At 52.1% G+C, this 19001-nt stretch overlaps 1 long non-coding RNA gene across 1 annotated transcript; it reads left to right on the forward strand.

The window, feature by feature from the left end:
- The first annotated feature begins 17500 nt into the window (after positions 1-17500).
- On the forward strand, positions 17501-18667 carry LOC109782590 (uncharacterized). The gene is made up of 3 exons (XR_005755747.3): positions 17501-17556; positions 17795-18395; positions 18487-18667. It is a non-coding gene; the product is annotated as an uncharacterized lncRNA (long non-coding RNA).
- Positions 18668-19001: the final 334 nt, after the last annotated feature.

A 19001-nucleotide genomic window follows, 5' to 3' on the forward strand; every position in this document is an offset into this window, starting at 1 on the left:
CTAAAAGCTGAAATCAATGGCCAAAAAATCGACTGACCTAGAAACAATTTTCTGACAATTTACATATAACTAAAGTGATTTAATAGTTTTTTTATTTAAGTGATTTAATAAAGTTGAGCGAGGTTCCCTACAAAAAGAAGAAAACTGATCTAGAAGTTTTGGAGAGTAAAAAGTGTCACACGCCCTAAGAAATGGCAAAATGTGTTGCTGCTGTTTTTTTCAAGTTAACTACGGGAATTGGAAGGGGTCGACATGTGGCCGCTCTGATCGATCGTCTTGAACAAGGGCACACGACATGTCTAGTCCGCAGTACATAGTTTCGAAATATTGACGCGAAATGCTCCGTGATTTTGAGTGTGAACTGTGGAGTATGAACGGGGGGGCCGTTCCTACGATGAAATGCATGTTGGCTGGAACCTGCAGCTGGAAATGGACAGGAACTGGACATGGGTGTTTATGAATGCTCCGAGTGAAAGATGACTCGTGATTAAGTAAGCTGTAAGCGCCTTTGTCAGGTGAGGCGTGAACTCCTGTATTTTTGCAGCTATGCTCGTCTTCCAGTAGCCCAATCTTGCCAGCCTTCAGGTATACTGCATAGGAGCACCACCGTTCACAGTGCATGACAGCCGTGATTTTGCCTAAAGAAGCTACTAATTGATCTTCCAGCGTCGGCCAGTTTTAGCTAAACATCTCCTTGCGTGAGACACCATAGTACCAACACCCTGAGTGCTATCCGCGGGCCGATGCATCATTTCGTCCACCCGATCGGGGTGTGCAGCACTGCCCACCACTGTGGCTAGGCAGGACTCCGGACGCGACGCACGTACAGTATGCATGCCGCCCTTGTCTGCACTGCACGGCGGCAGCCACGAAAGCAATTTATCATGTCGATGCAGGGGTGTACTAGTACCACATTTCTCTCTCACCACGGTATCAGAAAATGACTACTGCTCTGTCCAGATAACCTGAACCGTATGCGAAACTAAACGTGTACGTATAAGCTAGACCTGGTCATGGACAACCCGGCCCACCAGCCCAAACCCGAAGCTCGACATTCAGGCCGGGCATGGGCTCCACTTTCTGACCCAAAGCCCGGCCCGAAAGCCCAATATATATATATATAAACATATTTTAATCGAATATAGGTATAATAAATTAATATAATATCCTGAAACTGATTAATTTAATTAAAACATGTCACTGTTCATGTACTTCGGGCCGGGCCGGGCTAGGGCTTGGGATTTTTTCTTCGGGCTTTGTCAAGCATGGCCCGATCCCGACCCGGCCCGACAAATGATCAGGTTTAGTATCAGCGTACTATCAAGGAGCTAAGAGCATCTACAGCCGGCGCTTCAAACCCGCGTCATATGCCCGAGCGGGCCTCTCGGTTACTGTCCACTCACGTTTTTTTAATTCACACAAGCTCCTTAAACGGGCTGACCGGCATCCTCCATATCCAACTCAAATATGGGGCGGATATGGGGGCGCCCGGACGCGATCGGGCTCGCCCAACACATAGGACTGACGAAGGGGTCCCACGCGGACTCGCGCGGAACCGACGGTTCGACGGACGCCTTCTTCCTCGCCGCGTGTGGACGCCGCGTGGCGCCGCTCCGGCTCGCCGCCCGAGAGCAAATCGGCCTATTTAAGCCGATCGGAGTCCCGCAACCCTAGTCCATCCACCTCCCCCCGCTCCGCGCCGCCAGTGTGAGCCCATCCACCTCCTCCATCTCCCTCTCCGACGCTCTGCCCACACTCTGGCGCTCCGCCATGGTCCGGACTAAGATCGCGTACTACGCAGTGCTCACGCCGAGATCTAGCAGGAGATCCGGGGGAGAAAAGCGCGCGCCCAGCCTACATCGCTGTCGGAGCCGGAGGAGGAGCAACTGGGAGGAGAGGAGGAGGAGGAGCTGGCGCCGATAGAAGTGGAGGAGGCAGAGGAGCCGGACCAGCAGCTGCCGGCCATCAACATGGAGCAGGCGGAGGCGGAGTTCGCCGTCGCCTAGTCCGACGAAATGGCAGAGCAACGGGCCATCCTGGAGTCCATCCAGGATGAGTCCTATATGGAGGCCAACCGGGTGTTTCTCCGGCGGAAGCAGGCGGAGTCTGGCGCGCTCTTCGCCGAACTCGACGCAGAGATAGAGGCGGAGGAGGCCCGAGAGGAGCAGCCGGAGGAGCTGCAGCAGCTGCTGCCGGCCATGTTGCTCGAGTCGGGCACGAAGATCGTCGACATCTCCGAGATGAGTAGCTAGGTGATCGACGTAGTACGTAGGTTAGTTCATTTGCATGTCTTAGTATAGATTTAGGAAACTATTATATGATGTTTGGATGTAACAAGTGAAATTTAAGGCGTGCGCGGTCACTGTCTGCGGACGCGTCTGGATGCGTCCGTGGACGTTTCAGGGGTCATATGTGGCTGTAGATAACACCTGCGCTATACAAACTTGACACCCGTTCTGTACATAGTATACACATTTAAAATGTAGCAACCGGATCTACAACATGATGTGAAAAAGGGCTCTGGCCGTATTGAGTTATGTACGTACGGGCGTACCGCCTACCGCTGCACAGTAGCACTGCGTGGTGGGTGGGCAGTACAGACGGAAATCGAGGTGGTTGCACGAGGGATTGGGTTCCAGTTCGCCGCGAGCTGGCCGAGGACGCCAGCGGCAGCGGTGGTCCGTCCGTCCGCGCATTTCTCGTGTCGTCGTCGTCGTCGCCGCACGCCGTGCATGGTCGCCGGTTCTCGTGCTGAGGCGACAAGGGATCCGACAGGTCAGCATGGACGCAACCAGCAGCTGCTGTGACGTTACGTTTCGGGCCACGTAGGCAATGCGACCGCATGGACCGGATTGAGCTGGAATGTCCACCTGTGTGCCTAGTACACAGGAGTAGGCACTAGCAGCATCGAGAGCAGAATAGAACCAAACCAATCAAGCAGCTAGGCCGGATTACGGGAGCGTTGCGGCCATGGCCATGCATGGGGCACTAGCCCAGTCTCCCAATCCTATTCCGGCAATCAGCCAGCTCCCAGCAGTGGCAGTTTCGCAAATACCACGTGACGGCATGGCCGTTCCCACATTCGCCAGTAGTTGCTGCACCACATATCCGGTCCCCCACGGACAAGTTGGACTAGGACGGGGGAGGAGAGATCGAGCTTTGCCTTGTGCTGAGCCAATGATCGAGTCAGAGTCAAACGACGACGGGCCATCATCGGGCACCAGGGTCAGAGATTCCAGGACAGGCCATGCATACTTGTCAAGCTTAACCTCAGCTTAATCCCCTGTCCAGGATCACGCCATCGTCCACCATCAAATACTCGCGCATTTCCCGTGCCAGACATCGCACACTGTGTGCATAGTAACCATCACGATCCGTTTACTGCTTTGCAAGAAATACCAACAATGTAATCACGTCCGCCCACAGATCCGTCCGTGGACACGGTCGGCATCCATATAACTGTCAGCCACTACGGCTCAAGGCAGCTATAGCATGTAGCTAGCCAGGGCGCAGCACACTTTGTCGCACTGCACAGCGACGACGAAGTACTCATGATGATAGATGTGCACCGCACGTACCACGCCGCAATCCCTTTCCCTGTCGCCGTGCTAACCGATAAGGGCTCCCGATCCAACCCAAATGATGAAATGAATAGCCAATGAGAGAATGTTCTGATATGTGCCATCATCAACGTGTGTATCTGGTTTAAACCATGGGCGAGCTCGCCTCCCCGGGACGAAATTACAGATATGCCGTGCATGCATGCATGCACGTAGTACGTGCTTTGGGAGTTGGCCAAAACAAGGCGCGAAATGTCAAAACCGCCTACTTGCCCGCTCCAGCTGCAGTGTAGGGCGAAGTGCCAGATCTGTTCAGTTCACATTAAACTCAGCTGTGTGCCGAGAGCCCTACCTATGGACACATGCGTGGACACGGCGTCCACCTACAAGTAGCTGCACGTACTACCCCAAATCTCCAAGAAAAAGAGAACCTAAATCAGTTTGATTACGCGAGCACGTACCACTCCCTTCCAGTGGCAGTTCCGCGAATACCCTGCGACGGCATGGGCTATACCACCACACCTAGACGGACCTTACATGAGCTGAGCTTTCATGGCTTCACCCGCCATGCGGATGCGGAGACGGCCGGGTCGGTCCCCACGGAGAGGAGAGAGAGATTGTCGAGCCAAAGTCACTTGCCAGAGATTGATTCCCGATACGGGCAGCACAGCAGCGCCACCCCAACCAAATGCCGTCTTTAACCTTGCCTTAACCTCAACCTAATACCCCGTCCAGCAGGTCCGCCATTAACTAGCGCTTTTCCTCCACGGCCAGCCCAACCCACCCTGTTCCATGCAAGTCCCCGCTGTTGCTAGGCGCAGCATTTCGTACGTGCCAGCTGAGCCACTACTCAAGCCTCAAGGAGCAGTAGAAACGCGATGATCGAGATGAAAGTCCACTTCAGATAAATCCAGCATTTCCAACGGGCCGGTGCGTGCACGTCAACTAGTTTGCTTTATCTACGTACTAGTAGTACTTTTTATACTAAAGCAACGGCTGACAAGAACTCGCCAGTCTACCACCGGTCGCCGCTCGATCCGCATCACTGTCGTATCAGCCTATCACTTTTAACTGTGCTACCGTCTCGTATATCTGCCCGGCGGCCTCTATCTATCCATACGCACGACTCGTTTTCTACAAGAATATATTCAGCCCGCGAAGTCGATCCGAACGGTTGGCATCGACGAACGCAGAGGCGATTTTATTCCGAAAAAACTCGACGCCGAACCTGTTCCGTCTCAGATAGCATAGCATTGGATCCGGACCCAACGAGGTGAGGTCTCAAAGACGTACGGCCTTCTTTCTACTCCGCTTATCCGGACCCCAGGACGGATGGCAAAAAACACAAAATTAACTTGAGGACAAAAAGAATTCATAAACTGAACAGCTTTAGAAAAAAATTCCCTCAACTGACCCTTTCATGTGGCGCCCGACAGCAAGGCGCCACACTATATTGTGCAACGCCTAGTTCTCCGGCGCTACACGTCTGACCAACGTGGCACCGCTGGGCCCCTCGTCGAGTAGTGCAGCGCCTAAGAGTTGTATGTATTTAATCTGGGCAGCCTGGAGCTATCCAGAGACTCCAAAGAGCAAACTGGGCTCTCTAGTGCCCCAGAATCGGCTAAGTCAGTGTGAAGCGTCTAGATCTAAGGCGCTGCACAGTAGGGTGTGGCGCCATGCCTCTGTTAACTGCAGAATTATAAGATGTAGTATTGCATACATTTTCAGTCAAATTTTCAATAATTATTGATAACTTGCATCACGGAAAAAGCAGTAATGATCATAATTATGACATTTTCAACATCACTTCAACTTCAACAAAGACAACAAGTTCAACATTAGTAAGAGTTACCATCACTTCAAGTTCAACAAAGACAATAAGTCAAAGAGTGCTAAGAGTTCATCAACATGAGAAAACGAAGACCAATTCAGTCACATAAGAAAAAGATGCCGCTTAGTTCCTTCCACGCTTGTTGCCGCCCCTTCCCCTCTGGACGGCTATCTTCTTCTTCCTCCTCATCGCTCACAGCATCATCCAAGCTCGCCATCTGCGAGCTCCCACCGACCGCCTTCTTGCCTTCATTGTTGTAGTCTTCGGGTGTGAACCAGTTGATTCCCCTCCTAGGCTTTAACATGCAGGCTGACCGAGCTTGATATTATTGCAAGGTTATGTCATCATTGACCTATCGTAAAAGCAAAAAAATATGGTAAAGATCGCGCGTCATGATGAAGTTAGCAATGCATGAAAGAGATGAATATGTGCTATTGTCATACCTCTTGGGTGACCACACCCTCACCGTCCAGATCAGCTGTCGACGCAGTATCATCCTCCAAATAAGCCCCATGGTCAGATTGGGGATCAGATGGTGTAGCGGACCTAGACAACTCTAGTTCTGAATATTCGGGGTCGTGGCAACCCACAAGGTTGGATAACGCCTTAACCTTTGGCCCTGACACTGTAACATGGACAGGTTAATGAGATATCGAACTTAGCAGCATATATAACATGTCCAACTGAATTAGATGTGTACCTTAATGAATGTTCGAAGTGCACCTTCCTCTTTGCCTTTTCCAACCGGGGTCATTTCCAGAATAGCCTGGCTTCAGCCACATCCATGGAGTGTTCTTGCTAGTACTGTCAGCAAACAAAGTTCGGCTGATAACGTACCACATGTACACACGAGCACATGTACGCGATTTACATATACAAATCAACAACAATAGTGTTCCCCAATGTTTACAACTAATCTACATAGGCTAAATCAACACATATTCATTCTATTTCCCAAACAAATTTCAAAACAATCAAAGCCTAGGGTTTCACCACAAACATGAAGAATGGGGAAGGTTATTTGGATAAAAAGAAAGGGATCGGACGAGATTACCTTCTAGGATGGATTGGGCAACAAATCCCCGCAACAAATCCTCAGATCTGGAGTATTTGGGTGAGAGGGTTGAGGTGGGGAGAGGAGGAAGCCGCCGCCGCCGTTCTTCTGTTCTGGGGGAACTGCAAGGGAATGGGCGGGGGTGGGGGAGGGCCAGCGCGCGGCGGCTACTAAGAGATAGTGCAACGCCTAAGAGCTAGGTGCAGCACATTACATGTGCGGCGCCTAGCTCTTAGGGCCTGTTCTGATCTCATCCAACTCCTAACTTCACAAAATTTCAGAGAGAAGCCAGCCCGAACGCTTTTGATCGAAGAAGCTAACTTCTAGGAGCTGAGCTAAATCGCATTGCAAAAACATGAAGCTCGATCGGCCCAACTCCACCGATTGGAAAAGGAGAAGTTCCCCTTATTTACATGGAGCTGCCACCACCAAGTGCCTTCAGATCGAACCGGTACACTCTAGAAGAAATCGCTCTCCTCACTCCCTCGATCGAATCGGTATGGGGCTTCTCCTCTCGATCGATAGCCCAAGCTGGGTTGCCTCCAAGCGGCCCAAACTGGCCCAGCAAGCTCCCAGCTGGGCTGCCGCCAAGCGGCCCAAACTGGCCCAGCAAGCTCCCAGCTGGGCTGCAAGCGCTGGGAGAAGCTACGCTCGACGCCGAACGTCTGGGAATCACCAGGTGAAGCAAGAAGCTGGTTTTGTGAAGTCTTGTGTAGTTGGATGAGATCAGAACAGGCCCTTAGGCGCTGCACCGCTCGATGAGGGACCCAGCGGTGCCATGCTGGCCAGACATGCAGCACCGGAGAGCTAGACACTGCACAGTAAGTGTGGCTCCTAGCTGTCGGGTGCCACACGAAAGGGTCAGCTGAGGGATTTTTTTTAAGCTGTTAAGTTTGTGAATTCGTTTCGTCCACACGTCAATTTTGTGTTTTTTGCCAGGACGGAACGAATCTGTTCGCTGGCACATTGATCAGTCACCAGGTGCTCAGGGCAAACGAACTATCGACCGGCGGCTTCGTCCTCGGTTGCCGTTGTCAGCTCGTGAAAAACGTGTGTGCTTGTCGTCTTCCTCATACCGAAATGGCCTTTGATTAGCGCATCTTCAACGTCGACTCTAGAACCCTCCGCATCCGTCCAGGCCGTGGAAGTCATCCAATCGTGTCTGTATCGGTCTGCGGCGCGATTTAGATGTGTTTTCACCCGCAAACCAAAGACAAACATATAGGGTTTTGCGGAAGTCCGGACCGCTCTCAAGCCCGCTTCTGACCGTATTGGCCCACCCAAACCCTCCACCCTCCCATCCGCGCTTTTCATCACACGCCCCGCGCTGCTTGCCGCGCTGCATTAATGCCGGGATGGGCAGGAAGCACAGACGGACGCGACCTCTCACACGTTGCCCCCGCTTCAACGCGGACGACGCGTCCCGAGAAACCAACTCCGGCCGCTGAGCTGCATTAAAGCGGGTTGAGTGCCCCTCCGCCTGGCCTGGCCGCGGCTATTTAAGCCGCGCTCCGGCGCCGTCCAGATCCCCACCCCCCTCCCGCCCGAGCACCGCATCATCCTCCTCCCCCTCGCCGAGCCCTTCCTCCTCTCCGAGCCCAGTGACGATGCCGAAGTCCTAGTTCTCTGCGCTGGCAGGTGGCACCGGTGGAAGTTTGTCGTGAGGAGGATCGTGGCGTCGCCGCCCTTGCTCACCAGGACCATCTGTATCCACGGTGGCGGGCTCCTCCGGCAAGGAGATATTCACCGCCTCCGACGACGAGTAGGGCTAGACGTAGCAGTGGCCCCGTCTCCTCTCAGAGGCGGCTCTGACGGACGAAGAATTAGTCCGTCAGATGGGCCGGTGAAAGTGCAACTAATCGCTGGATGGTTTTGGTAATTCTTAACAACACATAGCTCATTGAACTAATATTCTTTCAAGATGATTATTTCAGAAAGTTCAGTGATTAGCATGGCATGGACTAAGAGATGTGGACCACTCAAAATGCTAAGGACAAATATTGGCAAAAGCTCAGGAGTCTTCATTTCTATTTTAATGATCCAAGATCACATTGAGTCCATAGGAAAGCCAATACTATTAAAAGGGGATGAGGTGTTGCTTAATGGTCTACTTGCTCAAAATGCTTAGTGATATGCTTCAAATCCCTCAACCACTTTCTCATATCCAAATATGTCCTAAACCTAAAGTCAAACTCGGCCCCACCGATTTGATCCATCCGGCGCCACCGAGTTCACTTGACATGGCCATTGCCACAAACCCTAAGCAGTTCGGTCTTACCGATAGGGATCTCGGTCTCACCGAGATGGGATTGCAAACTCTCTGTTTCCCTTCGTAACATTTCGGTCTAACCGAAATGAGCGATCGGTCCCGCCGATTTCGCAATGCAAACTCTCTGTGTCTCTTTCGTAACGTTTCGGTCTGACCGAAAGGAGCGATCGGTCCCACCGAGTTTGCTTGACCAACTCTCTGTTAACCCATTACTAAAATCGGTCTCACCGAGTTGAAGTAATCGGTGAAACCGAGATCATGTTTTGCCCTAACCCTAGCACATCGATCCCACCGAGTTGATCATGCCGGTCCCACCGAAAATCCTAACGTTCACATTTTTGACTGAATCGGTCTCACCGAGTTCATACATTCGGTCTGACCGAGTTGGTTCTTTTGTGTGTAACGGTTAGATTTTGTGTGGAGGCTATATATACCCCTCCGCCCTCCTCTCCTCAACAGAGAGAGCCATCAGAACGTGCCTACACTTCCAGCATTCATTTTCTAAGAGAGAACCACCTACTCATGTGTTGATATCAAGACATTCCAATCCAACCACAAGAATCTTGATCTCTAGCCTTTCTCAAGTTGCTTTCCACTCAAATCATCTTTCCACTATAGCCAAATCTGTGTGTGAGAGAGAGAGAGTTGAGTGTTGGGGAGACTATCATTTGAAGCACAAGAGCAAGGAGTTCATCATCAACACACCATATATTACCTTTTGAAGAGTGGTGTCTCCTAGATTGGTTAGGTGTCACTTGGAAGCCTCCGTCAAAATTGTGGAGTTGAACCAAGGAGTTTGTAACGGCAAGGAGATCGCCTACTTCGTGAAGATCTACCCAAGTGAGGCAAGTCCTTCGTGGGCGATGGCCATGGTGGGATAGACAAGGTTGCTTCTTCGTGGACCCTTCGTGGGTGGAGCCCTCCGTGGACTCGCGCAACTGTTACCCTTCGTGGGTTGAAGTCTCCATCAATGTGGATGTACGATAGCACCACCTATCGGAACCACGCCAAAAATCTATGTGTCTACATTGCGTTTGCCACTCCAAACCCCTCCCTTTACCTTCATATGCAATGATTTACATTCCGCTGCTATACTCTTAGAATTGCATGTGTAGGTTGATTGCTTGACTTGTGCTAAGGTGTTAAAATCTACCAAGACTTAAAATTGGGAAAAGGCTAGATTTTTATTTGGTCAAGTAGTCTAATCACCCCCCCCCTCTAGACCTACTTCCGATCCTACTGTCGGGCGCCGCCGGCGCCAGCGCTCGTGAAGGAGGAACCATCAACACCGCCGCGGGTTCGCGTTAAGTGGGAGCTAGCATCCCCACTCCGGCAGGTGAAGGACGAGTCGGCGTCCCCGCCGCGCAACCGCGGCCTCCACAATGGCGACCGCGTGAAGCAGGAGCCGGGCCCCCTCCCTGCGTAACAATGAGGATGTCGCTTGATTTCTCTATAACAGTGGTTATTCGGTCATCTTTTGTTTTGTTTGATCACACATTTGTAAGGTTAAACTTGCAATCTCATATGTTGCGCTTGATTTTGGATGTGATGAACTAGTATGACGATGAGCTAGTGATGTATTTATAAATTTCGTGTATTCAAGTGGAAGCACTTGTCAATATCTGCCCAATGAATATTTTTTTGCGGTACCGTGAGCCCTCCGGCGCGGAACAGATCCTGTAAACCCATCCCGTCAATATCTGCCCAATGAATTCAAGGCGCTGCCCCCCCCCCCCCCCCCCCCCCTCCCTCCCCGTCTACCCCAAACCGGACAAATAGGGATTTTTATGGTTAAGGATTGAATGGCTACCTCCCACATCATGTCCGCGGACCATCTCGGGATAAGAAAATGGACATTTGCGGTGTCCGTTTAGAGGCTAGCGTCGAAGATACCCTTACTCTTTAAAAAGAAAGAAAAATATATTACGAAAATGTGCACAAACTTGCTCACTCACTACTAGGAAAAACTATTAACTTTTGCACGTATTGCACTGTATTTCTGTGTATACATTTACACTCATCCAACATCCAAAAATACCTAAAATTACAACTAATAAAGTGACCTAAAAAAGGAGAAAGGGGGGAAAAAGAGAGAGGGGGGAGGGGGGCTGGGCGGCATAGCTGATGGGTTTCAGCCTAGTAGCAAATCGACTTACCCGAAAATGTGGCCAGTAAGAAAAAGCCCAAACCAGCTCGCAATACAACCCATGGAAAAAAAGAGCACATATTTCAAAGCCGAAATCGATGACCAAAAAATCGATTAACCCAAGAACAATTTTCAGACTATCTACAGATAAGTGATTTGAAGAAAGTTTTATTTTATGTAAGTGATTTAATAAAGTTGAGCGAGGTTCCCTAAAAGAAGAGAAAACTGCTCAAGAAATTGATGGAGAGTAAAAAGTGTCACACGTCCTAAGAAATGGCAAAATTTGTTGCTAATGTTTTTTAGTTAACTACGGAATTGAAAGGTGTTGACATGTGACGGCTCTGATCGATGGTCTTGAACACAGGGCACACATATCTAGTCCGCGGTACATACTAGTTTCGAAGTATTTGTTAGGAATTAATTATTGTAATTAATTATGTGGATAATCTCCACGTTGTATTAGAGAGTCGGTTAGCAATCTAACCGACGCGTCTCTTCTCTCCCGACTCTTCGAAGCATTGTGTCTGTTGGACATGTCTCTTCAGGAGATATATAAGTTGTAATCATCAGAGAATCAAGGGAACAGTTCGTTCTAGCAATTGTTTCTTCACAGTATTGACGCGAAATGCTCCGTGATTTTCAGTGTGAACTGTGGAGTATGAACAGGGGGGCCGTTCCTACGATGAAATGCATGCATGTTGGCTGGATACGTGAAAGAGCTAATCAAGAGGAACCTGCAGATGGAAATTGACAGGAACTGGACAGGCAAGGTGTGAACTCCTCTATTTTTGCAGCTACGCTTGTCTTCCATCAGCCCAATCTTTGGCAGCCTTGAGCTATACTGCATAGGAGCACCACCGTGCACAGTGCATGACAGCCGTGATTTTGCCTTGAGAAGCCACTAATTGATCTCCGAGCGTCCAGTTTTAGCTAACCCACCTAAGACATCTCCTTGCGTCAGACGCCATTGTATCAAGTACCAACACCCTCAGTGCTATCCGCGGGCCGATGCGTCATTTCGTTGACCCGATCGGGAACCGCAGCACTGTGGCTAGCCAGGACGCACGGACAGTATGCATGCCGCCCTGGTCTGCGCGGCGGCTGCCACGACAGCAATTTATCATGTCGATGCAGGTGCAGGGGTGTACGTAGTACCACATTTCTCTCTCACCACGGTATCCGAAAATGGCTCCTGGTCTGTCCACATAACCTGGACCGTATTATTGAGGAGCTAATAGCATCTGCAGTACTTGACGTGAAAAAAAAGACCCGACGTGCATGCGACCGTTTCGTACATACACTTTCAAACTATAGCAGACCGTATTCAGCAGTACCGCCTACTCCTACCGTTGCACAGTAGCACTGCGTGGTGGGTGAGCTGTGAGCAGTAGAAGCGGAAATCGAGGTGGTTGCAGTGCAGGAGGAATTGGGTTCCAGTTCGCCGCGAGCTGGCTGGCCGAGGACGCCAACGCCAGCGGTGGCCCGTCCGCGCTTGTCTCGTGTCCTCGTCGTCGTCGTCGCACGCCGTGCATGCTCGCCGATTTCCCGGTTGTCGTGCTGAGGGAACATGGGATCCGACGGGTCAGCATGGACGGGACCGGCAGCTGTTCCGGGCCACGTAGGCAAGGCGACCGCAGAGCCGGGGCCGAGCTGGAATGTCCAGCTGTGTGCCTAAGGCCAACTCCACCGCGCGACCTCATTCTGTCGGGCCCCGTTCGTTTAGGTAAAACGGACAAACAGGTCGGCCCAGCGCGCGACGGCCCGACTTCATCTGATCCGTTTTGTGTCTGGGCCGACCCATTTAGAGCGCAAACTTTTGCCGGATTTGGGTCGCCGCGGACACTGAACGGACGCGCCGCTCGTCCGCGTCTGACCGCGTTGCGGGGCGGCCACCTACCTCCCACCCGCCAACGTCAATGCGTACGGGCGGCCGGCCCCACCTATCATCGGCCCAGCGGAAGGTCGCCGTCCTTATTAAATGGGGAACCCGCGGACCGGTCATCGTCCACACCGCCCCACTCCATCACGCGGCCTCCTCGAAATCCGACAAGGGGAAACCCTAGCCCTCCCCTGTCCTCGAGCTCGCCGGTCGGCCACCTCGAAGCCATGGGCTTCTGGAACCCAGGCCGCAAGGGCAAGCACGACCGCGAGGCCGGCTACTCGTCGGGGCGCCGCGCCGGCTCCGTGAAGAAGGAGGAGCCCGCATCACCACCACGCCGGGCCCCCGCGCCGCCCGCGTTCTCCATCACCCCCACGTCCGCCGGCGAGCGCGACCGGCACTACATCCGTGCGGATGTGTGCCGCCGTTATTGGGAGACGAGGACGCCGCTCCCCTGGAGCGACGTCCACCTCCCCAACAACTGGCACTTGTCCGTCGACCGTGTGCCGATCCCGCTGGTCCCGGCGAGCGGCCGTGCGCGCCGTGAAGAGATCGAGCGCCGTCGCCGCCTCCTCCCCGACGACCTGTACTACGACGACAGGTACGCCCCGGACTCACTCCTCTGGGACACCTGGCTCAGGGGCGAGCACGACGTGCGGTGCGCCTCCTTCGCCGGCACGACGTCTGGGCCGCGGCGGCCACGTCGGGAGCGCGCAGCGCCTGCTCCCCATGAGCGCGGGCGTTGGTGGGTGCGCGGCCTCACGCCCACGCCGTCGCCTTCGCCATCTCCATCTCCACCACCAGCCCCTCGCATGACGGCAAAGGAGGAGGCCCGTCTCATGGCGCGTGTCATGGAGGACTCCATGTACACGCACGATGAGCGCCAATGGGAGGGCCTCGAGGAGATGATGGCCCGCTCCGCCGCCGGCGAGGTAGCCATCCCCGAGTTGGAGATGGTGGCCGCGGAGAAGGCGATTGAGGAGGAGCCGGTGGCCGCGTTCCACCCGGGCCTGGTGGGCCAGGGGTGGGGCTGGTCATGCACTGCTGCGGAGATGGCCGCCGCCGTGGGCGTGAACTGGTGCGTCACTCCGCCGCGATCACTGGAGCAGGAGGCGTCGCCACGGGAGGAGGTGGTGCATGCACCTCCCGCCGTCCAACCCACCCCCGTCTACCACGCACCGCCGGCCCACCTCTGGACGCTGCCGGCCTACGTCGACCTCGTCAGCGACGACGACGACACCAGCGGCCACTGAAGACGGCGACGGCGACGACATCGACGGGCACGGGCAGGAGCGCGCGGGCGGCGACCGTTTTTATTTCCCTTTTTAGTTTAATTATGGCACTAAGTTGGACGTGAAACTGGGCCGTTTTGTGGCCATGACCGTAAACTTAAGTTTTAAGTTTTTTTAACTGTGTTTATTATTTTTTTTAAGTTATTTTATTTAAGTTTTTATGTTTTTTTAATCACGTCCAACACGGACAAGATTTGGGGTGCGGCCGCGCGCTGGGCGCACCCATGACTCATCGGACAGACGCGGACATGGGCGAATCCATTGCCATCCCAAAGAAACAAAATCCGGCCAAACCGGACGTCCGTTTGGGGTCGTTAAGCACTGCACATAAGCACGTCGAGAGCAGACGAGAACCAAACCAATCGAGAAGAAAAAAAAACTAAACCGGATTACGGGAGCGATGCCAGCGTGCATGGTGCATGGAGGCAGGACTCGCCCACGATCGCAATCCTGCCCGGCCAATCAGCCAGCCCCCAGCTGTGGCAGTCTCGCAAATACCACGTGACGGCATGGGCGTTCACAGAGTCATGTAGTACATGGTTGCGGCACCACATATCCTGGTATCCATTATCGAGAGATCAAGCTTTGCATTCTGCCCAGCCGACGCTCTAAGTCAGAGTCAAAAGGACGGGCCATCGATCGGTCGGGCACCCGGGTCGGAGATTCCAATACGGGCCCATGCATGCACCATCACTACCTCGCCGCCCCAGCCCGACGTCGCCTCTGTCAAGCTTAACCTCAACTTGATTCCCTGTCCACGATCAAGCCACTGTCCGCCGATCAACCAGTCGCGCATTTCCCTTGCAAACATCGCACACTGTGTATATAGTACCCATCACGATCCGTTTACTGCTTTGCAAGAGATACCGATGTATACCGCGCCTGAATTACGCCCGCCCACAGATCCGTCCATCGACGCGGTCGGCATCCGTATAACTGTCGGCCACCACGGCTCAGGTAGCTATAGCATATAGCCAGGGGCGGAGCCAGGATTTAGGTATAGGGAGAGCCAAGCCAAGTAGATAGAAAAAAATCCAGTGCAAAAGATAATTATAAAGAACAAGGTTGAGAACTTGCACAACAATCTCATTAACAATTTCAGTATGTCAAGAATCCGAAGAAACCGGCTGAGAAAACAAATTAATTTTAATGGTGTTTGGGGTTGTTTTTTTCTTTCTTAGTTGACGAATTTCAGTTTTATAAGTAACCAACATAGAAAACAAATTAATCTTAATGGTGTTTGGCAGTTCCTTTTCTATTCATAGTTTAGGAATTTCAATTTCAGAAATTAGCTATACTATATACAGTGAACATAGGAAAATTCTGCATCGCAAATAGGACATCGTACAAGATAATTTGCATCACGATAATTTCTAGGACACATACGAGATATGAATTTTTGATAGCATCTCAAATAAAAAACACAAAGCAAATAAAATCTAATGTATAATTTCAACACTAAGACGAGATGGGAATTGCGATGAGAGAGATAAGTATAGTGTTAACCTACTAGTTCGTTACCTGAAGCAATGAAATAGGCTTTTCTATTCACAGTACAGATCAGATCGTGAGCGACGGAGCAAAGAGATCAGAGGCAGATGGGCACACGACGGCGCCAGGGCCGCAGGGGCACACGACGGGCGGCAGCGGCGCCTAATCTGACCCACGTATAGTAGACCTAATCACGCACGAGAGAAAGCAGTTTCACTGCTCGAGGAGATTAGATCGAGGCTTCTTTGCTAATCTGGACGCTAGTGGGCTTTTGTTATGGGCCTTTTTATGCTTTTTAAGGGCACACGCTGAGATTAGGGGGGGCCAACAAGCCTATACGTGCGATTTTATCTCTCGTCGTGGCCACCGGTTCGAAGCATCGCTCCATGGTTGGGGGGGGGGGGGGGGGGGGGGGGGCTGGCCCCTGCTCGTCCCCCCTGGCTCCGCCACTGCATATAGCTAGCCAGGGCGCAGCGCACTTGTCCTACAGTGCGCGCGCTCGCCCGCCCTGCACCGCACAGCGACGACGAAGTAATCACGATGGATGCATGTGCACCGCACGTACCACGCCGCAATCCCTTTCCCTGTCGCCGTGCTAACCGATAAGGACTCCCGATCAAACCAAAATGAATAGCCAGTGAAAAGATCTGTCGATGAGCGTGAGAGAATGTTCCAATCTGGCTATCGGTTCCTGCCGGTTGAGAATCCTCATCCATGCACGGTCCCGGTGGTGCATTCCCGCGTGCGTACCGGCTGCATGACAACAACCGGCCGGAGCAGCTAGCTAGCTACCGCCTCCAGGAAAGGGTTTGTGCATTCGTGCACGTACCGCCGGGTACCGCTCGTCTGTTCTCCACCTGCTACCATCAACCAAAGCACCAACGAGCCTGGTTCGATCATGGTCGAGCTAGCTAGCCTCCTCGGGACGAAATTACAAATCCGTTGTGCATGCATGTACGTGAACAGGGAGTTGGCGAAATGTCATGGACTTTGTCAAAGCTTACGCACTCATCTTTGTTAAGGGAGTGGCGCGTACCTGCCCGCCCCAGCTACACGCACAGCACAGTAGGACTGCATTGTTGTGGTTGAAATTTAAACAGGCGGGTGTAAGAATCCCGGGGAGGGTGTAGGATTGCATTGTTGTGGTTGAAATTTAAACAGGCGGGTGTGAGAATCCCGGGGAGGGTGTAGGACAGTCGGTGATTTCATTAGGGCTCCAGTTCACAACGAGCTGGCCGGCCGCGCTGGTCTCGTCTAATCGTCTTTGAATACGTACTTTTCTTGCTCCTTTCACATGCACCGTCTAGTGTGAGGGTACACGAAAAACTCGGCAGAAGAACCGGCGCCGAACAATCGGGGCTGAGCTGTGTGCCAGGAAAACTCGACAGAAGACACGGCCTTCCACCTACAAGTAGCTGCACGTAGTAGTACTCCAGGAAAAGGATAGCCAAAACCAGTCAAGTAGACCGGATTTCGCGAATCACTCTGCCACGTAGCAGTGGCAGTTCCCCGAATACCCGGCGACGGCATGGGCGATACCACCACACCTAGACTACACGAGCTGAGCTTTCATGCCTTCACCCGCCATGCGGACGCGAAGACGGCCGGGCCGGTCCCCGCAAAGATGAGAGAAAGAGATGAGTTTGTAGAGACTAGAGCCCCGATTATTGTTGAGTCAAAGTCAAGTGCCAGCGGAAGATTTCCCAATACGTGCAGCACAGCAGCGCCACCACAACCTAATGCCGTCTTTTAACCTTGCCTCAACCTCAACCTAATACCCCGTCCAGGTCCGCCATTAACTCGCGCTTTTCCTCCATGGCCAGCCAAGCCGACCTGTTCCTTGCAGCTCCCCGTTATTGCTAGCCGCGGCATTTCGTACGTGACAGCTGACCTACACGAAACTGTGAGCTACCAGCTTATAGAATTCGAATTGGGGAGGAATTCGCCATAGAAGACGGATACAAGCTCACACGCACATGGTACTGGCCGAAGCCACCAGTTCCTTCCCAGATCCACACGCAACACACACCAACGGTAATGTACTAGCTTACACCCTTAACGGGCCCAGTTCGGGCCTGCAAGCCACTGGGGAAGTTGCCGGTCGCGAGTGGGCCGAGTAGCCGGCCCACGAGTCGAATCCTTGGCCTCGCGCGCTCCCGCTTGCTCTGTTTCAGTACCATGATCGCTGACATTCCCCCCTTCTTCGGAACCGGCTTGTCCCCAAGCCGGGGCACGAGGAAACAACTAACGAAGTGAATCCTTATCCTCCCAGGTTGCCGAAGAAGCATCCCCTCCACTCCACTGAACTAGGACTTGTGCCAACGATCGGTTGTCGGCGCGGCGAAGGCGCTCCTGCAGTATCTTAACAGGGAACTGAAGATGAGCATCAACAGAAGGAAGCGACTTAAGTACCTCATGTTGTGGATGCACACAGCGCTTCAACTGTGAAACATGGAATACAGGATGAATACGACTAGCTGCTGGCAACTGTAAGCGATAAGCCACTTCGCCAATCTTCTCCAGAATCAGAAACGGACCAAAATGCTTGAAAGCAAGTTTATGATTTGCCCTGTGCACCACTGATGATTGTACATACGGCTGGAGTTTAAGGAATACTCGATCTCCCACAGCAAATGTTCTTTCAGTGCGTTTCTTGTCAGCCTGATGTTTCATCCTTTGCTGAACACGCAACAAATGCTGGCGCACTGACTGCTGAACCACTGCTCGAGCATCCAACCACTGCTGCAAATCAACAGGATCAATTGAGTTTGAAGCCGAAATCCCAAAATGCCGAGGACCATGACCATAAAGAACCTCAAATGGAGATTTGTTAAGTGCTGAATGCCAGTTGGTATTGTACCAAAACTCACAAAGTGAAAGCCACTTTGCCCACTTGTTCGGATGAGCACTGATGAAACACCTCAAAAAACACTCCACTTGCTTCTGTCTGTCCATCTGTTTCAGGATGATATGATGTGCTCATATTAAGCACAGCTCCTGTCCTCTTCACTAGAGCTTGCCAGAATTTGCTGGTGAAAACTGGATCCCTGTCAGATACTATAAAGAGAGGCATGCCATGAAGCTTATAAATATTGTCCAGAAAAAGTTCAGCAACTTTCTGGGCTGTATATGGATGTTTGACAGGTATAAAATGACCATATTTTGTAAAATTGTCAATGACCACCATGATGCAATCATACTAATCAGAAGATGGCAATCCTGAGATAAAATCCATTGTCTCCCAAGCTTTTGCAGGAACAGGCAGTGGTGATAGCAACCCAAGATAAGCCACTCTCTCAGGTTTGGCCTTTGGCAAATGAGACAAGATTGCACAAATTGCTGTATCTGTTTCTTCATACCCACCCATTTAAACAGGGCCCTAATTCTTTTGTAGGTGACAGGAAATCCAGAATGACCACCCAAGGGAGTGTCATGGAAAGCTTGGCAAATTTTTGTGTGCAAACCACAGTCATTGCCTA

Source organism: Aegilops tauschii, chromosome 5, assembly GCF_002575655.3.
Source record: "Aegilops tauschii subsp. strangulata cultivar AL8/78 chromosome 5, Aet v6.0, whole genome shotgun sequence".
Lineage (NCBI taxonomy): Eukaryota > Viridiplantae > Streptophyta > Magnoliopsida > Poales > Poaceae > Aegilops > Aegilops tauschii.